Source organism: Protopterus annectens, chromosome 4.part1, assembly GCF_019279795.1.
Source record: "Protopterus annectens isolate FY-2018-M chromosome 4.part1, PAN1.0, whole genome shotgun sequence".
NCBI lineage: Eukaryota > Metazoa > Chordata > Ceratodontiformes > Protopteridae > Protopterus > Protopterus annectens.
In genome coordinates, this window is record NC_056734.1 from 319,261,712 (window position 1) to 319,288,443 (window position 26,732).

The following is a 26,732-nucleotide window of genomic DNA, read 5'->3' on the forward strand; positions in this document are numbered from 1 at the left end:
TAATTTTTTGTGCAACGCTTAGCTATGTGCAAATATGACTAGTACTGGAAATGTGTATCTCACATGTGCAGACACTTTACCAACCATCATACAAACCTGCTGCTCGCCATGCTATGGAAAAGTAAATATTATTATGTATTACTGGTGTTCACTGTCCATTTTCTGTCCAGGACATTAAGTTACTTGTGGAAAAATAACAAACTGAAGGCCCTGTCAAACAATATGTACATATTTACCATATAGCCATGTGTTTCCTCCTCCCTAGCACTGCAACCTTGGTGTCTTAGTACTTTTTCCATACATATGTTGCCAACACAAAATAAATCAGTATCAAATATTGTGTGATATGCAATGCACATCAAACTGGTAACATGCAGAACTAGAACTATTGACCCATAAGCCTAAAAAGCGTTATCTGCACGGCTAGGGAAGGAATCAGCATAGACTATATCCACAGGGACGTAGATGACCTTCAACACACTTGACCCAACCCATTTTGGTTTTGTCAAGGATAAGTCTTGTTTAGTAAACCTAGTGGACTTCTTTGATACTGACCCCAAAGACCTGGACAAGGGATAACAGGCATACCACATATGATGAGTAATCCAAGGCCTTTGACACTATTTCACATTAATGTATCATAGAGAACATCTCCCATCTGGGGTGTAACCTATACATTACTAGATGGGCAATCAACTGCCTCACTGATAGAACACACACTGTCAAAAATTGGGACTGCATCACCACTACTAGACCACGTACCGGTGGAATACCACAAGGATCTGTGCTAGGCCCTCAACTGTTTGAAAACTATTTCTCTGAAGTGCAGGTAAAGGTAGATGGCCTGTGGTTTACCAAGTCTGCAGATGACTGTCAGCTGGATGCAGTCATAGAGAGTCCCCCAATGAGGGTAACACATTACAGAAAGGACTGAGATAGACAAATGATTGCTGCCAAATTTACGGACTGAACCTTAAAGCAAAAGGTGCCTCTTTGTTCCCCTTTGGTAATGAAGTACACCTGCCAGTTATGATATACATAGCACCACTCTACATTCAAACACAGTATTGTGAGACTTGGGAACACATGTTGATAGCAATCTACTCTTCAATCAGTATGTGTCCATAGTGGTGAGACATACATTCTATATTGGGCACCTCATAAATAAGGCCATCACATTGAAGACTAGGGAGGTCATAGCTCTCCTGTACTCTACCCTTATCAGACCACTAATTGAGTACAATGCTCCCATCTGTCTGTACCTCAACAGACACCTGCAACAACTGGAGAAAACATAGAGGTTTGTGACTGGGATTATCCAAGGCCTCCAAAACATGGCATACATGGAGAAACTTAAAGACCTGTCACTGTACTCAGTATCACGGGGGATGTTGAGAGGTAACCTCTGCCTGGCCTACAGATCACTCTCAAACCCTGCCCAACTGGAAATGCTGGACATCTGCAAATCAAATGGGGCAAGAATAACTTGCTCCAGGGATCTCAACCTAACCTGTGACATAAACAGAATATGCCTGAGAGATAGATATGTCTCCCAGCGATTGACACTCCTCTGTAATAGGCTCCTATTACATGTATAGCAATGCTTATCAATGACCCTATTCAAGCACAACCTTGCAACTGGATGGGTGATTGCAAGTTCACCCATGTGATGGAACCTATGTCCCTCATGGACAGGGTCAATTGGTGCTGATCACAAAATCGACCATCTAACTGTGGTCAGTAAGGCTACTTATGCTTTTACACAGCTAAGCTTATAAATGCACTACGTCCATTAGACTAGTAACCTCCTATGAACATATGAAGCTATGAACCTATGCAGGCCTCCTAATATTTTCTCTTCAATATGGCCTGCTATTGTCATCCACTATAAGTTGACCCACAGTTTTGTAAAAGTCAGACTTGTGCCATGGCAATTGTATAAAGTACTGACTTCTGTAGTCTGTGCACTTAGGTAGGGGTTCTGTTCTCACTACAGTCAAGTGTGTGTGTGTGTGTGTGTGTGTGTGTGTGTGTGTGTGTGTGTGTGTGTGTGTGTGTGTGTGTGTGTGTCTAGACAAAAGAGCAGAAGTGTATGTCCTACAGTTGCTGCTCCAATACCATGGATTGACAGTATTTTGATACATGCACATGCCTATACTTCCATTTCATACAAGCCTCCCAACAGCTTCTCTCTAACATGGCCTGCTAATATCATGCACTACAAGTTGACCTGCAGTATTCCAAAAGTCAGACTTGTGCTATGGTGCTTGCATAAATTACTGAGTCTTATAGTCTGTGTACTTAGCTAGGTAGGGGTTCTGTTCTCATTGCAGTCACTGGGGCGTGTGTGTATTTGTGCTCTTGCTTAACACTGTAGGGAGGTTTTTACACCAGAATGTGGTGCACTGTTTATTGCCATATTCTCCTCAACAGACACTGCTAATGTAATCAGCTATATCTGATTTGTGGATATGCACTATTTCTACCATGTCAGGGTCAGTGACTGGCCTGGAGGCCAGGTAGAAGTCACCTCATCATATGCAATGCAGATTACAGTGACATGGCTTTCAGTCTGTCCACATACATTGTGACATGGTTTGTAGGCACTGTGTTTTCTTGATGAAAAACTCCTGTAGTCTATCCAGCTGCTGCATATGTCTAGTGAGCTGCATGCAAAACAAAGCATTATACTCTATTAGTGGTCTGATGAGATTCAAGTACAGTGCTGTAATACAATCCTAAAATCTGAATATGATGGCATGACTTATTATGTGCACAGCATAGACTTTCAATGTCAGTGTGGACAGTTAGTGGTCAAAGTTCAGATTGCTATTTACCTATGTTCCCATTGCTTGCATCACTTGGTTTCAGCATAGCAGGTCTGTTATCAGCACTATAATTAGCATGGAATTCCATTTTTCAGAAGGACAACAAAAAGATACATTTCTGCATTTATTTGTAGATCATGTGGCTTTGTCAGTAATCATTTGTCTGGTTAGCTCCGCTTGTAGCATGTTATCATCATTATCATTTTGCAATGATATGTACTGTTCTACTGCAATAATATTATTATGATGTATATTAAAATGTCTTATCTATACAAAATTGTCAGCTGTAAAGGATTTATGTTGGATGTGGAGCTTTTCTCCCAGGGTCTCCACTGAAAAAGGACTTGTGTCCAGTTGGACTTTCCTGGTAAACAAATATAAAATAATAATAATAATAATAATAATAATAATAATAATAATAATAATAATAATAATAATAATAATAATAATAATAATAATTGGTGGACTCAATGATTGCACCAAATATGCAAGAATCAGCAAATGTGGTAAGGCAAAGGCCATATACTTTAGCTGAATGTTGAGAAATAGATTCCAAACACTAAAGGGTCAAAGACAGATCCCTAAATTTTGCAATGGTGACAGCTCTATTGGTACAGGTTGATTCACCAGCTTTCACAGTATATGTTCTGTCAGTAAGCCAGTTGGTTACCCATCTAGTGGTGTAAGGGTTAATCCCCAGATGGATGACTCTCTCAATGATACCTACTTGGGAAACTGTGCCAAAATCCTAGGCCAGATCATGATAGGCAGTATGCACTGTCTTAATTTCATCCAGGCCTATCACACAGAATCAATGGGCTGTGACAACATCACAGATCGCCTATGGTGTGACTCAGCACATAGACCTTCCTGATATGGTTCAATACATACTTCAACACACCGTCCACATGAGCAATGTTCTTGTAGAAGGGTGTACATCAAGCTGCATTCATAGGAATTGGGAGGACAGCACCTGATGCATGCATGTAGAGGAATATCCTGACTCTCCTCGACTGTGAGGTAGACCAGCATGCCATCATGGACCTTTTCTAAATGGACACTAGCAATATCCTGGCTGTGTGCAACAGACCTGTGTGAGTTATTAATGCTACATCATGTCTGTTACATCTGACAGATTTCCTTAAAAAGGTCATTGAGGGTAGGCATGATAACAACACTATCATCTTGTGGAACTTGACTAGGCCAAGGCATTTGACACAAATCCACACTGAGGTATTCATTCAGCACTGTCAGATGTGGCCATAAACAACTATAACACCAAGTGGTACACCAGTGTATCACATACGTGACATGTTACTGTGTTGAGATGTGTGAAGTGACCTATATCTCAGATCCAGTGATCAGGTCTGTACATCAGGGGTGTTGGCTAGGGCCTTTCCTGTTCATTATTTAAGTGATGGACATCACAGATGACATGCACATCCTGTGTCCAAACAGCTGCATGAAGGATTACAGATTGTGGGGAATCATTGACTCTGACTGTGATATTAATGTAATACAGACAGTATCAACACATACCAAAATTAGTGCCACAGCCATGAGAACACCTGCAATGACAAGAAAACATGGGAGTTTTGTTAAGTCAGGAAAACAAACGCACAATCAAAGTATATAATCAGACCAAGAGGTACGTGACCTGTGTTCTGGGGTAGATGGTAAGTGGAACATCTACCAGCATGTGGTCACAATACTGACTACTGCCATCTGATCAAAAGTAACAAAAGTACTGAGTATGTGAAGGACATCCATATCAGAGACCATAATATCCCCATAGTTCCTAGCCATCATCACACCAATAACTGAGTAGAATGCACCCTTCTTTGTGTACCTACCTACACATCTTCCACTAATGTGTAACTGAATTGTACCACCTTTGTCATAGTGTGCTCTCACACAGCTTATTGGCCATACTTAGGTATTGTTTTTTTGGCATAAACATGACTGTCTGTTGGTGCTGTACACCCATCAAGTTGTTACACCAGTTGCATGTGTGCTACATGTTCTGGTGATGCACACACTACATACACAGATATTTGGCAACATTAATGGCATGAATATCATTCATGACAGTGTGGATTGTGCTTCATATATATGTCATGCGCACCAGTCAGATACCCTGTATTTGCTCATAATGTCGCATGCAGATATAGCAGTGTCCCTACTAACACGTCCAGCACATGTTACGGTGCCAGGACAGTGTGCGTGATTACCCTCATAGGTTGTGTACATATCTTAATAGTTGTACAAGTGTATTTGTGCAGAATTATCTCTTATCACTCTAAATATATACTATATTATGTCAGAGGCATTGTATTACTGGTGGTATTAGTCTGATATTGTCTATGATTGTGGTTGGTTCTTTTAATGTTGTCCATGAGCCTTTGTTCTTTTAATGTTATCCATGAGCCTTTACCTGTGTCCCGCTTGCTAGAGACCTTTGCTGAGATTACACTCATATTCAGGCAAATTAGTTTGCACAGCTTCACAATATGCATACTACCCCAATTGTATGTCAGATCCCTGATAGATGTCCTCTGCATTATTCATGTAAGGATACTTATCTCACACGACATCCTCCCCATTTTTATGTCACCTTGTGTGACAGTCACATAATACACATTTTCACTGTGCAGTCCTTACTGTACCATATAGATATGTGATTGGTGTTGCTGCTACAATCATCTTCCATTGACATGCCCTCAGCTGATGTACATTAAGTTGTTTCAACTGTCCTCTTTCCCTTTGTTCATTCCTGCAATTCATTCCTACAATTCATCTGTGTGTCCCTCTTCAATACACACACATCCCCCGAGTGTTTATTTTACATGGCAGTCCATGTACCGTTAGAGATCATTTACACAGCTTCAGTACAGTATGCCAGGAATGGGATATAACAATACTCTGCACTGTAGTTACACTGCCCTGTATTGTATATAGGTTCATAGGTTCATAGGTTCATACTAGGCTATCTGCCCGAGGGCATTTACAAGCCTAGCCCATAGTTTTGTGGTTTACGCCACCCCTTTAGTATGGGGAACTATACCCATTATTTTGCTGTGCCTCTGTCGAGCAGTGACACTGAGGTAATCCCTGGGGTATATCTGCGATCTCCCATCCATTGGTCAAGATTTCTCTTGAACAAGGCCAGCGAGGTGCTCTGCCTCACATATACCGGGATTTTATTCCACAGCATAGGGAGTCTTTGGGTGATGAATCTATCCCTCCAGCACGTCCTATTAATAGCCGTGTCGAGGTTTAAGTCTCCCACCCTTGTGGCTCTGACGGATCTAGATTTTTGAGGTGAAGCATATTCATCAAATCTGGGTTTGACATGGCCTTGTATGTTAGGCAAAGGTCACCTCTGAGCAATGTGGCGACTGAATAGAGCTGGAGTTCTTTCAGTCGGGCAGCATAGGACAGATGTTTGAGACCCTTTATCCTTTTGGTGAGGAACTTTTGTGGCCTCTCCAGCTGCTGCAAGTGTCGGGTCAGATACATTCGAATGGGGCATTGTACTCAATCATTGGTCTGATGAGTGATGAGTATAGGAGACTATGACCTCCCTTGATCTAGATGAGAATCCCTTCATGATAAGGTGGGCAATGTAGAAGGTCTTCCTAACTACTTTAGCTACATGGGTGTCGAATGACAGACTACTATCAACCTGGGTCCCCAGGTCCCTGATAACTTCTTCTGTGCTCAGTGGATTGCCACCTATTTGGTAGCTAGGGGTAACCTTGTTTTTCCCGAAGGGTATGACTATGCATTTTGGCATTTAACTTTAGGCCATGGCTCTGGCACCAGTTATCTGTTTCTGTGAGACCCTTCTGAAGGATATCTGTGTCAGATCTGTTTTCTACTATGGCGCCCAGTTTGCAGTCATCTGCAAACTTTGTCAGCCATAACCCTCCTGTGTTTGCTTGTACTTCGGAAAAGTAGATGCCAAACAAGAGTGGGCCCAGGACTGAGCCCTGTGGTACACCACTTGTGACAGGCTTTGAGTCTGACATGGCGTCAGCAACTCTGACCCTGTGGGTTCTGTCACTCAGCCAGTTTGCAACCCATCTTGTGATGTATGGGTTAACATTTAAGCTGATGAGTTTTTCAATGATACCCGAGTGGGGTATTGTATCGAAGGCCTTCACCAGATCGAGGTAGGCTGTATGGACTGCCTTTCCCTCATCAATGGCTTTGGTGACTGTTTCGAAAAAGTCAACCAAGTTTAGAAGGCATGATCTGCCTTTGACAAAGCCAAACTGGGATGGATCCAAAGTCTGCAAATTCCCTATGTCTTTATTTATGAGGTCCATTATGATCCTCCCTATGGCTTTGCAGATAAGGCTTGTCAAGCTAATGGGCTGGTAATTTCCAGGGTCGGTGGAGGCACCGCCTTTGTGAAGTGGGACCACAGTTGCAGTGCGCCACTCCTGGAGTGCGTATCCAGAGGTAAGACTATGATTAAACAGCTGTCCTAGCTGTGGGTTTAATTCCTCATTGAGTTCGTGGAGCACACAGCTGAGGACACCATCAGGTCCCATGGATGCTGTGTTTTTTGCTTTGGAGAGAGCAGTTCTCACTTGGGCGCTGGAGATGTTTGGGGGGCTGCAATCGCTTGGTATAGATATCTCTCCTTTTGGGGGAGAGAGAAGTTTGCACTGAACCTGTCAGCCAGTATGTTGGCAATGTCTGTAGGATCAGTAATCTTTACATCATTTTGAACTAGTTCTGAGCATATCTGGGAGTTTCCTCCCAGGTTTCTAACATAGCTAAAGAAGGCCTTATGATTGTCTTTTGAGTCTTTAGCTATTTTTCTCTCAAAATTTGCTTTGGATGATTTTATGAGAGCTCTTAGTTTTTTACTTATAGTGATCAAGGGTGTCTTACCTTTTAAGGATTTTGCTCTATCTTGTAGTAGCTTCTGCTCTATCTTGTAGTAGCTTAACATTCATACCTATCAACTATCAATATTTTCACAGAATGTCCAGATGTCTCCCTTAACAAATTTGTGGCTTTTTGCCATATCACTGGGATGATCTCAGGACTGATGTGACTCAATATTACATACATTTGAGTTTCATACTTCAAATCCTTCAGAACATATATCTTAACACAAACTCCTGGTTATTCTAGCACATTTCTATAGGTCAAATATGTCAAATATATACCTATTTCTGGGTCATTGTCCCACATTATGTTGGCCTTTCTTCCAATGTCTTGCACTAAGAGATTGAGAGCTATCTGTGAAGTCCTGGTGATCATTGGGGCATTCCACGCAAAACAGCAGACGGTCAGTGCTCTGAGTTAAACAGAAGTGCTATCCTTGTTTGCTTACACAGTTTCCTGGCCAGCAATACTGTTGCTGCCGCAAAAACGTGCTTAAACTTGACATGCAGCATGAATATGCATTGCCTGCTGATGCTTGCTGCACACCACAATGCATCTCTGCACACACATGTAAACTCCGTGTAGGCATTTTATAAAGCCTACACGGAGTTTATTGAATCCCAGGGATAATGTTCTTTAAGCTAAGTCTATGGCACATTAAATGTAATTCTGGTCAGCTGTATACTGCCCCTGAGTCAGAATCCTGCTAGTATAATATTTCTACAATATCTACCTTCTTTAAATTTAATCAAAAGACAACAGACAGTGTAATCAAACAGTTCTCTCCTAATTAAAAACTTTTTTAGGAATTTTACTTATGTAAAATAAGTTATTTAATAACTGTAGAGGGCTGTACACATTTTGATAATAATATTCATAATGCACCATTCTTTTTGAATGTGTGTGTGTTTGTGTGTGTGTGTAGAGGCAGTCCCCGGGTTATGGACATCTGACTTGCATACTACCTATAGATACGAACGGGGTGCAGCAATGCTGGAAATAACATGAAAAAAATTAAAATTGTTAAAGTTGCCCAGGTGTGTGTGTGTGTGTGTGTGTGTGTGTGTGTGTGTGTGTGTGTGTGTGTGTGTGTGATTGAGAGAAAGTGAGAGCAATGTGTGAGTGAATGCAGGTATGAATGAGGAAGTGACTGTGGGTGTGTGTGAGAGAGAGAGAGTGAAGAGTGCACGATGTGTGAGTGAATGCAGGTATGAATGAGGAAGTGACTGTGTGTATGAGAGATCAAGAGAGTGAGAGCGATGTGTGAGTGAATGCAGGTATGAATGAGGAAGCGACTGTGTGTATGAGAGATCAAGAGAGTGAGAGCGATGTGTGAGTGAATGCAGGTATGAATGAGGAAGCGACTGTGTGTATGAGAGAGAGAGAGAGAGAGTGAAGAGTGAGAGTGCGGGAGCGATCCCCTAACAATGGGTGGTTGCATAAGGGGAGAGGGTTAGTTATGGAATAGGTAAAGTAGGGTTGCGTGTGTGTGTGTGTGTGTGTGTGTGTGTGTGTGTGTGTGTGTGTGTGTGTGTGTGTGTGTGTGTGTGTGTGTGTGTGTGTGTGTGTGTGTGTGATACCTGCAAACCTCTTAGAGCAAGAAATCTGGACAAAGCTATAAATAAAAGTGGGACAAATACCCCAAAATAGGGACAATTTTAATAAATATTGTTCTTACAAACAGAAAGTTGATAGAATAATAGGTTTTGCATTAGCAAGAATTTTCTGAAGTGTATGAATTCTGAAACTCAAATGTCAGTCACTATTTTCTAACTTCAGCCTTTATTGATTTGACACTGCTTTTACTAAACAACCACAATTTTATGAATAATGGACCAAAAATATGAGGCAAAAATGTGGATGTTCTGCAATACTCTACAGTTGAGAAGTATGTATATGTGCATGTGTGAAAAAGTCCTCCTAAACACTGCATTTAATAACATGACGTCTTAAACCAACATTGATAGGAAGCATAGCTACAGCGTACAGTATTATGTTTAAGATTTTTTTTTTGTATTATGTTTAAGATTTTTCTTTTTGTTTGAAAGTGTTTCTAAAGTGTTTTATATGCAAAGAAAAGTAAAATAAATACTAGATTGAGGCAAACATTTGACTAAGTGACATTTAATAAGAAGCATATGTACGTGTTTCTCCCTACATACAAATTTGGCTTAAGGACAGACTAAAAAACGGATCTCATCCTTAACCCAGGGACTGCTTGTATATGTGTCTGTGTGTGTGTGTGTGCATGTGTGCGTGCATGCATGTATTTAGATTTTCACACTAGAATATACAAGGGTGTTTTGCAAACAAACATCTGATCAAATGTACAAGCTATTTTCCTTACCATGACTCTATAAGCATCTTTACAAAATGTCGCCACTTTTCTAGCATCGCTACTCATTCACAGGCACTCAACCCACATTGTCACATTCTGAAACCATTTAAATATGTCCAGTTACAGTAGCAGGACTCACACTGTTCAACATTAGGTAATAAAAAGCTTGCAGACTAATTTGTGTTGTAAACACCATATAACAGTCGGTTTTTATGTGCAAGCGATTTGACAAACAAATGACAATGGCTTTTTTATTTTTACTTTTTATAAGCAAAGGTGCATAACTGAAAAGCAAACCAAGATAGTTGCTGCAGTCAACTTAAAATCTAAGGAATTAAATTCTGATATAAAGAATTTTGTTCCATGAATATAGACATTCAATGTGTTTGCTGATGAAATAAAAAGCACACACTTAAGAAGACGTGTTCCATATTTCTTAACAATCTGAGGTAAACAACATTAGAACAAAACTGAAAATAAGTACAAGTTGTGCAGTACATGACTACTTATAAAATATGTGGGTCTATATTAAATCCTCGAAGAGGCGTTACATCGAACGCCTCTTCATCGACACCTAATCAGCAACTGTACTAACCGCAAATGTTCAAAACAGCGATTTCTTTCCCTGGGAAAGAAATCACTAGCACTAACAACACATATATACAATTTCAAACATAAAGTGGGGGTCTTCGACCCCACACCCCTCCCACTCCCCTAACTAAATATATCAACTCCAAGATCACACTATAATGGGGTAAAGGGCAATGTCATGGCTCAGGCCAAGCGTTTTTTTTTCCTGGGAAAAAAATCACTGACCTGAGCCTTCACTATTTTCAGATTTCGGTCTGTATATGTCATCGAAAGGGCATTCGCTGTAATGCCATTTCACTGATCAAATATAGACACAGATATGCATATGTGTCAGGCTTCAATTGTCTTTCAGTAAAATGTGCTCTGCTAATGAAAAGGCAAAAAAGATTGGGTTAAGCAGACTTAAAAGTAATTGTCCATGAACCCTCCACCAAGACAGAAACCACACTAAATTTGCTGTGCAGTCAACTTATGTGAACACTGGTAAATTCAGTCCTCTGCTGACAAACACGTCATGGCACAATGGTAAAACCACAGCTGGCAAGTGCATTTATACTGCTCAACTGCCAAAACGTATTCCTCTTGCTGATGTGTTTATAATGTTTACATGCAAATGCATTTAAACCACCAAACTTAGCAGCATAACTAGATGAGACTCACTACTGAACTACCACTTCTGGGCAGCACCTCCAACACAGACTCTGCCTACATTGCCTTTGAACTATGAAACAAAATAAGGGAAATGGCAGCTTTACCATCAAAGGCCTAATGACTCCAGTACCCTACCATGCATCTAGCATTATAGGGTGAGCAGGGCTGCTTCAGAAAGCAAATATTGTGTTTGCCATGTTTGGAACTTCTGTGGACGTTTGTGAAACTTCAAGTTATTTCCTCTGTGGTTCCTTTATCAGTTACGAGGTTTCTTTTTTATCTATTCTGCTTCAGAAAATGCCTATGCCAAGACAGCAGTAATTGCAACCCCTATCACTTAAATATTTCTCCTTCCCTCTCTCTTTTACTAATGATCTTATATCCTGCCTATTGACACCTTCCTATCTCTCTTCTTAGCATTCACAACCAAACTTTGCCACCCCTAAACTATTTAATCTATTTCTCTAACACCAATTAGCCTTCACTTCCTCCACCTACACTGTCCCCAGGCAAGTGCTCAAGGAAAAAACTGTATACCTAGGGCAAACCCTTTTGGTCAATGAACGTTCCCTGCCTCCACCCTAAGACAAAAACACCAAATTTTCAAAATGATCAGCTGTATTGGAATACACATCTGTGAACACTGAAAAAGCCAATCTTTTGCCAGTGAAGTACATATTGTAATGCAATGGTAAAAAAAAAACAAAAATCAAACATCGGCCTTCTTCTTCCTTTTGCCTCCCAAAATTACCAGCTCACCTTCAGAATCAAGGACAAACAAAGAAATAATCAGGGATGGATGGGTAACTTTGTTACTTGTAGTACTATTACCTAAGAAGTTGACAACATCAGAGAACATGTATTTATTGGAGTGAAAAAAGTCGGTATCTCTAACTATTGCCATTATTCATTTAGTGTATGCCCATCTTGCTTCCCAAAATTGCCAACTTCAGGTGAGCTTACAGGGACAGATCAAAATGTGGAACAGAAAAGGGACAGCTGATTAGCATGAATACTAGCACATCATACTTTGCAATGTGTCATTGCTGTGATAGTTGAAGTCTGAACTCTGATGGTCTGACATTATCCATAACAACAACCTTCAATGATAGCAGATACCAGAGATCTAAATAAACCAATTCCTCAAATACAACTGTGCATTTTGCAGATACAGACAGTTTTGGAGTTTGCTTTACAATGCTCCTTGACTGGTAGTGACATTAAAAGCCACCTGTAAATCCAATCCTGCCTGATCAATGGCCTGTGGAAGGTTGACCCATGACACCTGGTGTTCCACAGGAAACCCTGACTTCTACCTCCAACAAGAAATTCACATATTGAAGGGTACAAAGCCTAATGGAGGGACAGCCGAACTGCCACAAGAATTCTCCAACTGTGACTACTCACTTTGGTTTGAACTAACATCAGTTCAATAAATTGACAGGCCCAATGCATTATAACTTAGCATTACCTATCCCACTGACACCTTTTGAAGATCAAGACATCCTGAAAGACAGTGCTTGCTCTAGCAAGCAACAGTTCACTTCTGTATTAATTATACCTGGTAAAATTAAAGGTGTACCAGAACCAATGACGGGAGAAGTTGCATTTCAGTCAGACTTGTCAGTTTTTAACTTGCAGTGACACAAGCACCACACATACCTTGCCCCAGATAGACAGACAGACAGACATACATGGCTTGATCTCATAAAAGCTGACAAGGTGAGTAACAGTGGCATGAGGCACAGCAGCACCTGTGGTAACAGAACATAAACATGCTGCTTTAGTTTTACCACCCTACCTTCATTCTTCCAAATGACAATCTGACTTCTTCCCCAAAATGACCAACATCACTATCGTATTGCATTGTACAGCCTGTTAACCCAGAATGTAGTATCAAATTTACCAAGCTATTAGTTAGGGTAAATTAGTCATGCAAAGACCGCCTGACATACTGCACACAGGTTAGCTCAATGGTTAGCATCAGAAAGACATGCCTCTCATCTCATGCTAACATTCACCCATTTTCTGCAAACAGTGGTTCCTGAGAGATGGACATAGCACTCAAGCACAACCTAGAAGCAGTTCAGGATCAACATTTTTGCAGTCAATATTTTTCTGAATGCCATCTCCCTCTTTGAATCTTTTATTTTATTTACTTATTTTGTCAGCATTTATTTGAGGTATATTTACATTTATAAAATGCTTTTTTTTACTTTAAGTTCAAGTAAAGAATCCAATCATCCAGTTTTAAAGTACTGACGTCTGTGGTTTCTTTATTAGTACAAAGGTATGTTTGTTGGTAACCACATATACCAAGAGTTGCTTAGTGTAAAAAAACACAAACCACATGAAAAAAAAAAAACACCACTACCGACCAATATTCACAGAGACTCACAAATTTATTACAAAATAAAGAAACAAAGTACTTTCACCAGTAATACTATTCAGGCTTCAGAAAACAACCACACTAAGAACAAGAAGAAGAAGAAGAAGAAAAAAAGATGGCCAAAAGTAGGTGTCCATTGCTTCAACACAGTTACCATGAATGAATAATAAACCAGAACATTTCCAGCTACAAAAAATTCCTGAAATAATGCTACTACTTGCCAAAACAGTAAAACCAGTTGTGAATAAACCAAGTAATAACAGCAAATTATTATAATGCATTATGAATAGATACAATAATTTTGAAAAAAATTACATAACATAGTTAAACTTTTCATAAGCTGAGGGAAAGAAATTACTAAACTCTTATGTTAGAGATTTTTGTGCCCATAGCTTTAAAATACTTAAAATGGAACAAGCATCATTAATCCTGGGAAATTGTTTGGCATTTAATCTCAACTGCCATACTGTTTCTCTATACTCCAATATATTTTTAAAATCGCCACCACTTTTGTCAACTTCTACCTAATCAATGATAAAAAATATAAACCTACTGAAATTTTCATACTATTCTGAATGCACATAAAGGACATCAGTGGTTTTCTTATTTTTAATATCCCTGACGTGTTCCGCTATCCATTCCTTAAGCTTTCTAGTGGTATTACCCACATATAAAGCTCAGCATGTTGTACAAGTAGCACATAGACCACCATATCTGTACAGCAGTTACAACGTGCAGGACACTGGATACTCTTCTCATAACCAGAAATTGACACACAGGGCCCATCGTTAATATATTTACAAAATTTGCATGATCCACACTTATACATCTTAGATTTTAACTTATCAAATTTGGAGAGACCATATGTCTCCAACCAACCTTGTACATTCCTACCCCTGCTAAATGTAACCCGTGGTTTGTCAACTGACTTAGCTTTCAATTCTGTGGGTAACAATTTATTCCAATGGGTGTTAAGTGTTGCCTGGATCAAAGGTGCATCATGGTTATATTTTAGAGCCAATGCTCCTCTTTTATTTTGGCCCTATATTTTAAAGTTATCCTTCATATTAAAAGTAATTCCTGTTTTAAAATGGGGTGAATCTAGAATTACAATTCTTTAATACTTAATTTATAACCTTAATTAATAAATGCAATGGGTACCCCCTATCTTTAAACATATCAATAAGGGTGGTCATGTCTTCAAAGAATTTTAAATCATCACTAATCAACCTTGATAGTCTTACCATTTACACCTTTACCACACTTTGTTTTTAATAAGCTGGATGGCAACTATTAAGATGTAATAAAACATTAGAGTAGGTCTTCTTGTGAAAAATACTAGAACATAAATTCCTTGCTCCTGGGTCCTTATATACAAACATATCCAAAAACTCTATTCCATTTTTCTGTACATTATATGTGAATTAAAAAAAAAAACTTGTAGTTGTATTCAAGTAGTCAACAAAGTCAGATATTTCTTGTGCATTTCCTTTCCATAAGATAAGGATATCATCCAAGAATTTTAAATATATGACCACTTTTGACATAAATTCTGAAGAAAACACATAGCGCTTTTCCCACTCAGTGAGCACAAAATTGGAACATATTGGGGTACATTTTGCACCCATTGCTAGCCCAAAGTCTGCTGATAAAATTAATCTTCAAAAAGTTACTTTTAAGTGCTACATTCATTAGGCCAACCAAATTATCAACTCTACTATCAATTAACCCTTCTGGCTCTGTTAAGGTGTTGTAAAAAACTATAGGCCTATATCATGAGGTATTACTGAAAACAAGTTAGTATTGTCATCTGTTACAAAGATGAACTCATGATCAAAATGATTACTTCTCAAAACATCCAAACAATGAGCACCATCATGCAATGATTCTTTAAAGAAAAGAAATGGGGGAAGATAGGAAAGTGGTGAAATGGGGAGCAAGCAGGAGGAAAGATAAAGTGAAAGGAGGGCAAGTATGTGCAGGAAGGGTGTAGGAAAAAACATAGCTATCCATTTCTTCAACAGTAACACATGGGCACATGTACAGTTTATCAGTTGAATTTGGACTGTCACCTCCACAAGGAGGGGTGGCAACAACACAATCGCATTGTGAAGCCAATTGGACCAAATAAAGTATTTCAAGTAGACACGTGTGTGAAATAATGGAGAGCTACATATGGGACAAACATTTTTTGGCAGGTACAGGTGCCCCCCCCTTTTTAAGGAGAGAGTGGAATGTTGGGGAAGGGACATAGGCAAGTCTGAGGAAGGAAAACTGGGAAGATGAGGAAGCATTTGTAGACAGACAAGACAAACAAGACAAAAGACAGGGTTGGTGAAGGACACAAGAGGGGGTGAACACCTTGGTTTGGATGAGGGTGGGGGGTTCGAGGTCCCATGGACATCAGCATCCTGACAGTGTGACTAAAGTCTTCACCAGTTAGACTGTCAGCACTGTCCCATCACTGTGCCACTAGCTGCAGTGGCTGACGTCTGCACCTATGGCCAGTCTGTAGTACCAGTATGGAAAGCATGCTATCCATCCAGTGTAGGCATGTGTCCACAGTCTGTTGCACAGTCCTACACACCAGAGCTGGCAACTCTGGATGGGTGATGTATGCACCCCTTCTGCCTCTGCTCTTCGAGGGGACCACAGGCCTGGCTCCTGGGGCAGAACTATTTGAAGGTCCACTTCTATAAGTGTGTACAAGTGTTTGAGACTTTTAAATAACAATTTAATAATTTTTTAAAGAATATAATTTTAATTAAACACACTAATTGTTTTTTTGGCGCCAAATCCGCTATATAAACGTATCCTGTTCAATGCATTCATTGGTTCTGATGAAGTCTGCATAGTGTGGATGAAAGCGCTTAACCTGGTTATTCTGTGATTACATTAAAACTGTGTTATCCTGATCGAGGTGTGGATTATTGGAAACCTTGTTCCTTGTGGAAGGTAGATTCCTTGCTTAGTTCTGTTCGAGCTACAGTGGTCTGGGTGGCCTGTTAGTGTTTTGGTATTTGGATCGTTTACACTTCTCAAGTTGCTTTTACTATGGCTTCCCCTGGATCCCCGTCTGCTTCATTGAGCAGAACTGAGTTTATGGAACTACGTGCGGAGGTTTCGTCGTTGAAAGATGACGTCAACAAACTGCTGCAGCTGGTTACTTCACTGACTAGACCCGCGGTGGAAGCGGCAAACACGGAGCTGGCTCCACCGAGTCTAAGCCTCAATTTACATTCTACAAACCTTCATCCTGTAAGGATTATATCAACTGGTTCAACATCACCTAATGTGGAGGTAGACATAAGTGAGTCGGACATTCCAAATGGTCAAATAGCAAGAAATACGGTGGTAACGCCGTGTGTACAACTTAACTTGGACTCTAAGGAAATCGATGTGCATCTAATGGATGATGCGGAATTTACATTCGATTTCAGTCTCTTTCATTCTCATGAAGAGACTCACAGTATGGGGGCGAAGCCTAAACATTGGGCGATGATGAGAACTTACTCTGCAACGGTCAGCAAAGGTGCTGACCGTCACAAAGGTACTGTGGTGGATGATATTATTTCTAGTCCCTGTGTTAAAACACGAACACATAAACAAAGGGACAAGGGCGCCTCTTTTAGCAGTAACAACGCTAATAATAATAAAAATAAAAATCATGGACAATATATGAGTGATGTAAACAATGTAAATAATGTAAATTATGGACAATACACGAGTGATATTATGAATAATTTCCTGAATGATGATTATGATTTTGGCTACGATAATGCAACAAATGCAGGATATGAAGCTAGAAATGGAAATTTAGTGAATGACTCCATTAAGTCTAAAATTTACTTATTGGGTAAAAAACTAAACAATATAAAGGGTGTTAAAATTGACAATGGGTATTTGGAAAAGTGTCTGAATTTGAAGATTGTGCCTAAAGGGCTTAGGTTTTTTAAACTACCCTTAGGGGTCCAGTTTAATGAAACTGTGCAGTATGAATTTAACAATTTGTTTGATTTTTTTGGTTTTGAATTCATAAAACTCCTTATGAAATTCAGCGATGAGAAGATTGGGAGTTTGTTGACAGAAATTGAACAATTGCACAATGAAATTACACATGACCCCATTTTCCATTCTTGGCAAGAATTATTTAATAAACAGTTTAGAGTGGCGAAAACTAAAGCATATGACATATATAACAGGAAATTGGATAAACTAGAAAGGGACTTAGAGGCATACAAAATACACAGGGCATACATTTGGCCCCATAGTAATCAGAATAGGATGAGAAACACAGAGTTACATTCTGAATTAAACAGGGGCAGGAATAAAAGAAGAGATGAGGATGAAAATTTTCAGAGTGGAAGGTTCCACCAAGCCCCCATTCACCGAAAAAGAAGATAGTGAGGAAGAGGGGAGGGTCCCCGAACAATAGTGAAAAGCATGTGGTATTGACTAATGAATGTTCGTTGACCAGTGAAATAGATGTGAGCGGAAAGAACTTGATAGAAACAGAGGCCAGCAATGGCAGTAAAGTTGTTGTTCATTCCTTTACAGGTTTTAAAGTGTACAACTACACTGGTGTTTATATAACACAAGAATTTTTTTCCTTGTTTAGTAAGGGAATGAAATTCATTCCATCTGCTAGATTTAATGTGGTTGATGTTATTAAAGAAGTGAAGTTATACAGTCGTAGGCTTCAATTAGCATTGCAGTTTAAAGATGTCACAAGTGATGCCCCCCCCTAACAAACTAGTTAGAAAAAGTGCATATATTCCTGTTACAAATGTGCAGGTCAGTAACTATGAGCGAATGGTATGCAAAGACATCTATAATTTATATGGAAACATACGGAGAAACCCATGGTATGGTACACTCTTTGTTGACAACCTCACTGAGGGAGAGAGATTGTGTTTGGACCAAGTGGTAGCAAATAGTGACATTAGGATCATGAAACCGGATAAAGGGGGTGGTTTAGTGATATACGACACTAATGATTATTATAAAGCTATACAAGACATCCTTTTTAATTCTGGTAACTTGATCTCTCTCAACCAGATCAATATAGGATATCATAGAATAGATTTGATTATTGAAGAATATTTATTAGACAACCGTATCATGAATGAAGAGTATGATTTTATCAGAACAGAATATCCTGTGATGTCTAAAATAGTTGGCATTCCTAAAATTCACAAAAGTGTCAAACCCCCCCCCCCCCTTTAGACCCATTATATCCGGTTCAAAATCAAAAACATTCAATATAGGGGTTGCCATAGACCATTGGTGCAAACATGTATACCATAACGTTCCACATTTAACTAAGGACTCTTGGGACTTTTTAAGCAAATTAAAACATGAAATATGGTCCCCAAATTTAATCTTTCTGACTATAGATGTTCAGGAATTGTTTTCGTGCATTCCTAATGCTACTGGTCTTGAATATTTCGAAAACAGTTTGAAAAATCATTCTAATCTCACATGGGACAAAATTTGTCTAATAATTGACATGATGGGACTTGTTCTCTCACATAACTACATTCAGTTCCAGGGAGAATATTTCAAACAGATCCGAGGAGTAGCAATGGGGGCTTCTTGTGCCCCCATTTTTCAAATCTCGTTATGCTTGAGTGGGAGCAGGTATTTGTCCTGTCTAGTGAATATTCCAAGCATATTGCTTTATATACACGTTTTTTAGATGACCTTTTCATTGTATGGAAGGGACCTGAAGAAGATATACCCAGCTTCATTTCTTACCTCAACAGTACCACTAGCTTTTTAAGGTTCACATACAAAATGGAGAAATTGGGGATACCATATTTGGACACTTTCATTAGTAACACCAATGAAGGATTTAAGTCAAAAATCTACAGGAAATCCACCTTTTCCAACGACTACATACAATTTGGTAGTTGTCATCCTCCCCACATCTTCAAAAATGTACTCAAAGGGCAATGCATTCGTGTTGCCAGAATGTGTTCCACTAAACAGGACATGGAAGAACAGATGAGAATAGAGGCAGAGATGTTTTTGGCTAGAGGTTACCCAGTGGCTATGGTGGAGGACGTCACAAATTATGTGATTACATCTTGGGGGGAAAGATTTGTCCCGTTATTGGGTAACACATTTGTCGACAAGAATATTTCAAAGGAAGTTTCAAACAATAGAAGGAATGTGTGTGTCATCATGTTCAACCCATATTCCAACTTGGTTAAGGAGATTTTGAAAAGGCATTGGGATGTTTTTTCAAGTTCAGATGACAACGTCATGGTGTTAGGTGACCATCCTGTTAGTGTCTTTAAAACGTCAGACAACTTAAAGAGAATAATTGAAGGTGGGAAGAGAAAACAGGTTAGGAGCAATAAAAACGAACATACTAGCAAATGTGGTAGCTGTAAGTATTGTCAATATATCAATATTAATAGGATTACAAAATTGGACAACAACAACAGAACCACATGCTTTGGTAGAAAAGGGAATTGCAATTATATGCGGGTGGTTTATTTGGCTTCCTGTTCTTGTTGCCAAGCTTATTATATTGGTGAGACTGAAAAGAAGCTAAAAACCCGTATATATGAACATTTATACAAAATTAAAAAAGTAGATATGAAAAATGCACTAAGTAAACACATTAGTGAAAAGGGCCTCACCACATTTTTACTTTTAAAATTATTGACCAAATTGAAGTGAGTGAACACGGGGGCAATTGGAAGGTAGGATTATCATGTTTAGAATCAAAATGGCAGATATTGTGTGATGCTACCTCATGGCCAGGCTTAAATGAGAGCATTAGTATAAAACCCTTCCTTCTTTTGGACAGGGGTTAAACACAAGTAATTGTTTTTAACACCAGTTTTGTGATTTTAACACTTTTCATTTCATTTTATTATTGTCATTTTTGTGTTTTATACCATTATTGTGTTTTGTGTTTACAGCTTTTTTATACATCATCACACATTCTATATAAGTCTAGGGATTATAGTAGTTTTCTCAATAGTATTTATCAATATATATCTATTAGAGAATTTATTTTTTAATTTTTTATAATGTATATATATATATATATATATATATATATATATATTTATATTTCTTCCCTAATCACTCATCACAATGGTTTTACAAGTGTGTATAAGTGTTTGAGATTTTTAAATAACAATTTAATAATTTTTTAAAGAATATAATTTTAATTAAACACACTAATTGTTTTTTTGGCGCCAAATCCGCTATATAAACGTATCCTGTTCAATGCATTCATTGGTTCTGATGAAGTCTGCATAGTGTGGATGAAAGCGCTTAACCTGGTTATTCTGTGATTACATTAAAACTGTGTTATCCTGATCGAGGTGTGGATTATTGGAAACCTTGTTCCTTGTGGAAGGTAGATTCCTTGCTTAGTTCTGTTCGAGCTACAGTGGTCTGGGTGGCCTGTTAGTGTGTTGTAGTACCAGTATGGAAAGCATGCTATCCATCCAGTGTAGGCATGTGTCCACAGTCTGTTGCACAGTCCTACACACCAGAGCTGGCAACTCTGGATGGGTGATGTATGCACCCCTTCTGCCTCTGCTCTTCAAGGGGACCACAGGCCTGGCTCCTGGGGCAGAACTATTTGAAGGTCCAGGTAGGGCAGGGCAAGCGGGGTGGGGGTGCCACCAGGCTGCAGCCCAGAAGTTCCAGGCCATAGTGTGCTTCAACCTATGGTGTGAGTGTAGGCAGATCATGGGTAACTGGCCTACACTGCTGTGCTGTAGTAATAACATAAATACAATTCAAACCACAAAGTAAATAAAACATAAAACAAATTAAATAAAATTTATAAAATAAATAAAAAACTGTAAAGCAGTATATAAAGATTCAAATAATATAATTACAAACAAAATGCAAAATCAATAAAATAAAAATGTGTTTCCCAGCAAAGAATTATGAAATTATACATAATACACCAAAAATAAGAGATAAAAACAAATAATATAATAAGTATGTTGATTATATAAGTAATACAATAATAACAATAAAACAAATAAAAATATAAGAAATTAAAAATACAAGAAGAGAAGGTGTGGGGTGAGAGAAAAAAGAGGAGCGTTAGTAACCTCACAGGTAATATAGAATGCTTTCTACAATTAAGAATTAATTACATTCTACTGTTAACAATACCAACTGATACAAACTTTCTTTGTTACTTGGAATGCATGTACAGCGATTACACTTAACTGCAGGCCATTCAAGACACAGCTCTAGAGGTATGCCCTTCAAATCCTGTAATGCTGATTACTTGAAAATACTGTGTATTTTTTATTCACAAGCTAAAACAGTATTGTAATCAGCTGAACTTTACATTTGAGGAGTGTGGTATTAGAATCCACAAGCAGTGACTACTATAATACTGTACTTTTCCTTTGGAATATAACATAACACAAGCACTCTTTCCTTTTACACGTTATAGACTCATGTTCAGTGTTATCTGAGAATGTACAACTGTTGCTTTGTGTTACAGACCATGCCTCTCCACCTTTTAGAGCAGGATATCTTGACATATCATAAATTAATAGGTCTACAATGGCCCAAAAGTAGGAACATATTTCAATTATTACTGTTATACACATGGATAGTTGTATAGGATTTGTGCTAACATACATTCTGACACCCATTCTTTATCGATTTCAATATAAATTACTTGCCAAAAAACATGAATCATACAATGAATAGATCAAAACAGTGAATCTTAAAAAAAAATGGCGGATCCATGTGTGGCTGTATCGGCTCATTTTAGAGATATGTATATTTTGTCTTCTTTTGCACAGAAAATCTCAAAAAAATCAGTTTCTGTACTTCCAGTTGAAGGTACAACAACTTACAGTAGACAGAATTTACTAGAAATTAAACAGTCAACATCTGCAGGCTGCTTGTTGGGTGCCTTGAAGTCTGCAGAGTATCTGGACCTATTCCTCACATGGAGCTACAACAGCTGTGTATTTTAACTCTTCACACTCTAAAGTGCATGAAACCTGTTAGAACAGGTTTCTGGAATATATTGGACAAGAAAAAAAGAGAAAAAGATGTCACAGAATAAGGAAAAGAGGTTACGGAGCAGATATTGATGTAAAGTTAAAAGCAAACCCCTACATGCCTGTACTACCAACTATACTGCTAGCTAATGTGAGATCACTGGATAACAAGATGGACTACTTCAGACTGGAACTCTCCAACACAAACAAGCTGAGAAATATTTATTTATTTTTGATTACTGAGATGTGGCTGCATGACAAGATAAATGATAGTGGAGTAAACTTAGAGAATTTTAAAGTTTAGTGCAAACAGAAAACATTCACTGTGTGGAAAGGCCAGAGGAGGTGGTGTCTGCATCTATGCTAACAAAAGATGGTGCAGTAAATGTGAAATCATACTGTCAGTCACACTGCTGTGAGAACTTAGAGTTCCTGTCCATTAAATGTAGACCATTTTACTTGCCCAGGGAGCTGAAAGTGGTTAGTGTAACAGTGGTGTATATCCCACCTAGTGCTAATACCATTGAGGCTCTAAATAAACTATGCAATCACATGGGTATCTTGCAAAGCAAATATCCTGACTTTGTACATGTGGCAATTGGTGACTTTAATAAAGCAGATCTGAAAGAAGTACTCCCACATTACCATCAGTATGTGGATGTTCCTACAAGGCATGATAATACCCTGAACAAGGTGTACATAAATGTAAAGAAAGGTTATAAGGCAGTGCAGCTTCCACATATGGGAAACTCTGACCATTATACCATTTTGCTATCACCAGCTTACAAATCTGCACTGGTTAGAGAGAAACACATGAAGAAAGAAATCAGGCTATGGCCTGAGGGAGTTATGTAGGCCCTCCAAGACTGCTTTGAAAGAATGAACTATGATATGTTCAAGAAAGCAGCCACAGTGAATCAGCATCTGAACATTGATGAAGGCACTGATGTAGTGATGGCATACATTTCAAACCATGTTGTTGGAGTAAGAAATACAAAGAGTATCATTATTACAGCTTACCAGAAGCCATAGCTCACCCCTAAGGTAGATGAGCTTCTGAAGGAAAGAAACACAGCTTACAGGGCTAAGGACAAAGCAGCCCTAAGTGTAGCAAGAGGTAATCTGAGGAGGGGTACAAAGGAGGCTAAGAGGGAGTATGGCAGAAAGGTACAGAGCCACTTTGAAAACATGAAGGATGCAAGGAGACTATGGCAAGGCATATAGGAGATCACTGACTACAAAATCAGGGGATCACAGTGTGAGGACAGCATCAAATTCCTGGACAGTTTGAACATCTTCTCTGGTAGATCTGAGGAAAGAAACAACAGGTTGGCACTAAAGCTACCAACTGATGAGAAGGATGCAGTACTCAGCACAGAGGAGATAAGAAGAGAGCTAAGGAGAGTGATCCCCAGGAAGGCTGCTGATCCAGACAACATACTGAGCAAGGTGTTAAAAGGCTGTGCTGATCAACTGTGCACAGTGCTCAAGGAAATATATAATACCTCTGTTGCCATGGCAAAAGTACTTTCATGCTACAAGGAAGCTAACATCATCCCACTACCTAAGAAAACCACTCCCTCCATTCCTAATGACTATGGACCAGTCACTCTGACATACACTGCTATGAAATGTTTTGACCCTTTGCAGTTTCCGTACAGAGCTAACAGATCCATGGCTGATGCCATATCAGTAGCACTGCGCATCTCCCTTGAGCATTTAGAGGGCAAAGACAACTACGCGAGGATGCTCTTCATAGACTACAGCTCTGCATTTAATACGGTAGTACCAATGCAACTGATAGAAAAACTGGCACATTTAGGAATCACTAAACATCTCTGTAACTGGATCCTGGACTTCCTGATTGACAGACCACAGAGGGTGTATTCAGGTAAAAACACATCAAAGTGCATCACGATTAACAATAGGGATTCACAGGGATACAGGTATGTGTTCTCAGCTCACTGTTAATCACCATCCTGACCCACGACTGCTATACTAAGCACAAGTCCAACCATATCATCAGGTTGGCTGATGACACCACAGTCGTAGGGCTCATCAATAAAGGAGGATGAAAGGGCATACAGAGAGGAGGTGGCATCTCTGATCAGTTGGTGCAAGGGGAACAACCTTGACCTGAATGTAAGCCAGACCAAAGAGATTATCATTGACTTTAGGAAGAGGAGAACAAACCAGCCAGCACTCAGGATCAATGGTGAGAATGTGGAAAGGGTTGAGAGTATGAAATTTGTGGGTGTACACATATCAGAAGGTCTCTCTTGTTCAGGAAACACCAGTCAACTGGTCAAGAAAGTGCACCAACACCTCCACTTTTTAAGAAGGCTGAAAAAAAGCTAAGCTTCCTCCTCATATTTTCTCCACCTACTATAGGGGTGCAATAGAGAGCATCCTCACCTGCAACTTCATAGTGTGATTTGGAAGCTGCACAGTTACAGGAAGGAATGCGCTTCAAAGAGTGGTGAGGGTTGCAAAAAAAGTAACAGGCTCTAGTCTTCCAGTCATAAAACAACTCTATTCTGCAAGAAGCATCTGAAAGGCCACCAAAATAATTCAGGACGCCATGCATCCTGCACATGGACTGTTTAAGCATCTATCATTGGGCAAGATATATCACAGCATCCTCTGCAGGACTACAAGATTCAATAACAGTTTCTACACTACAGTGATTAGACTTCTGAAATCGGGCACTTGTCTCAGGGGTCTGGACACATAATAAGACAATTTTTAATTCTTTGTGCAATATATACTTACACATATTCCAAGTAAGTGCAATGTTTATTTATTATAGCCATAGTTAGTATTATTTAACCCACGCACGTGTAATATTAGACAAATAACTTAGGCATTGGTCAGTCTGTAGTGTGTTTTGTATTACTTTAAATAGGATAATTAATTTAACTCAGGGGAGAATATTCTTTTTGTATATGAGTGCTGGTAGATGTCTCTGCTCTTTCTTGTATTTATTGGGTGTAGTATTGCATTTCTTAGTTATGTTTATTCCTCTACTTGTATGTTTTGTTTGACTTCCCTTTTGTAATCTCAGGAATTGAGCTGATGCACAAAATTTCATTTAGGATACACGTGTGTAGTTCTATATGGCAATAAAGTTTACTTTGACTTAAGTGTGGGTATTCAGCAGAAGTATGTACAGTTGAAAGCTATACTACAGAGCAATGCATTGTATTATTTATATAATCAACATACTTATCATTATATTATTTGTTTTTTAACCTCTTATTTTTGGTGTATTATATATTATGCATTCCCAAGTTCATACAACTGTATGATATAGCAACTAATCTGTCTATCACTGCTAATGCTGCAATAACAGTACTTTATAGAATTATGCTTACTGACCATGTGCTTGTCGCATCCTGGCCAATCAGCTTGCATGGTAGCTCACATTTGAGGCCCTCTATTCTGCAGCTATGGAAAAAGGGAAAAAGAAAAAAGCATTATGAATACCAGTTTCTTCCATATTCAGCTTGAATATTTACAAATACTACATGTAAAGCATACATACATATCTCTGGAGTGTGCCCTGCTCAGCACTACCTGATCCAGCAATCAAGGGTATCCCTTTTTCTGGGGCACAGGTCATCATAGTGGTGATGACATTGTTCCCCAGAGCTAGAGATGCCAGTCACACTGGAAAGGGCCCTGGGCAAACTATCCCAGGCTTCTGACTTATATTGGGAGCCAGTGTATTTCTCCTCCAGCAGCTGAGACCCATGGTCCTTAACCTGTAGCCCAATAAAGACCTTAGACTCCTGGACACCACAGAGCTGTGCTCTGAAATGCTCTTTCTCACCAATGCCTGCCATTGCTGCACAAGGTTGAGCTCAAAATGTGTATGGTACAATTCCCACGTATTCACCTTTAAATAGCATGTTTTCCAACAAATTGTGCTTACTAAGATTGTGCACTGTCTGTCTTCATTTTGATGCAGTTGAAAAAGCTGCGTGCTGCTTACCATCGTACAAACATGGTAAAACAAGTGC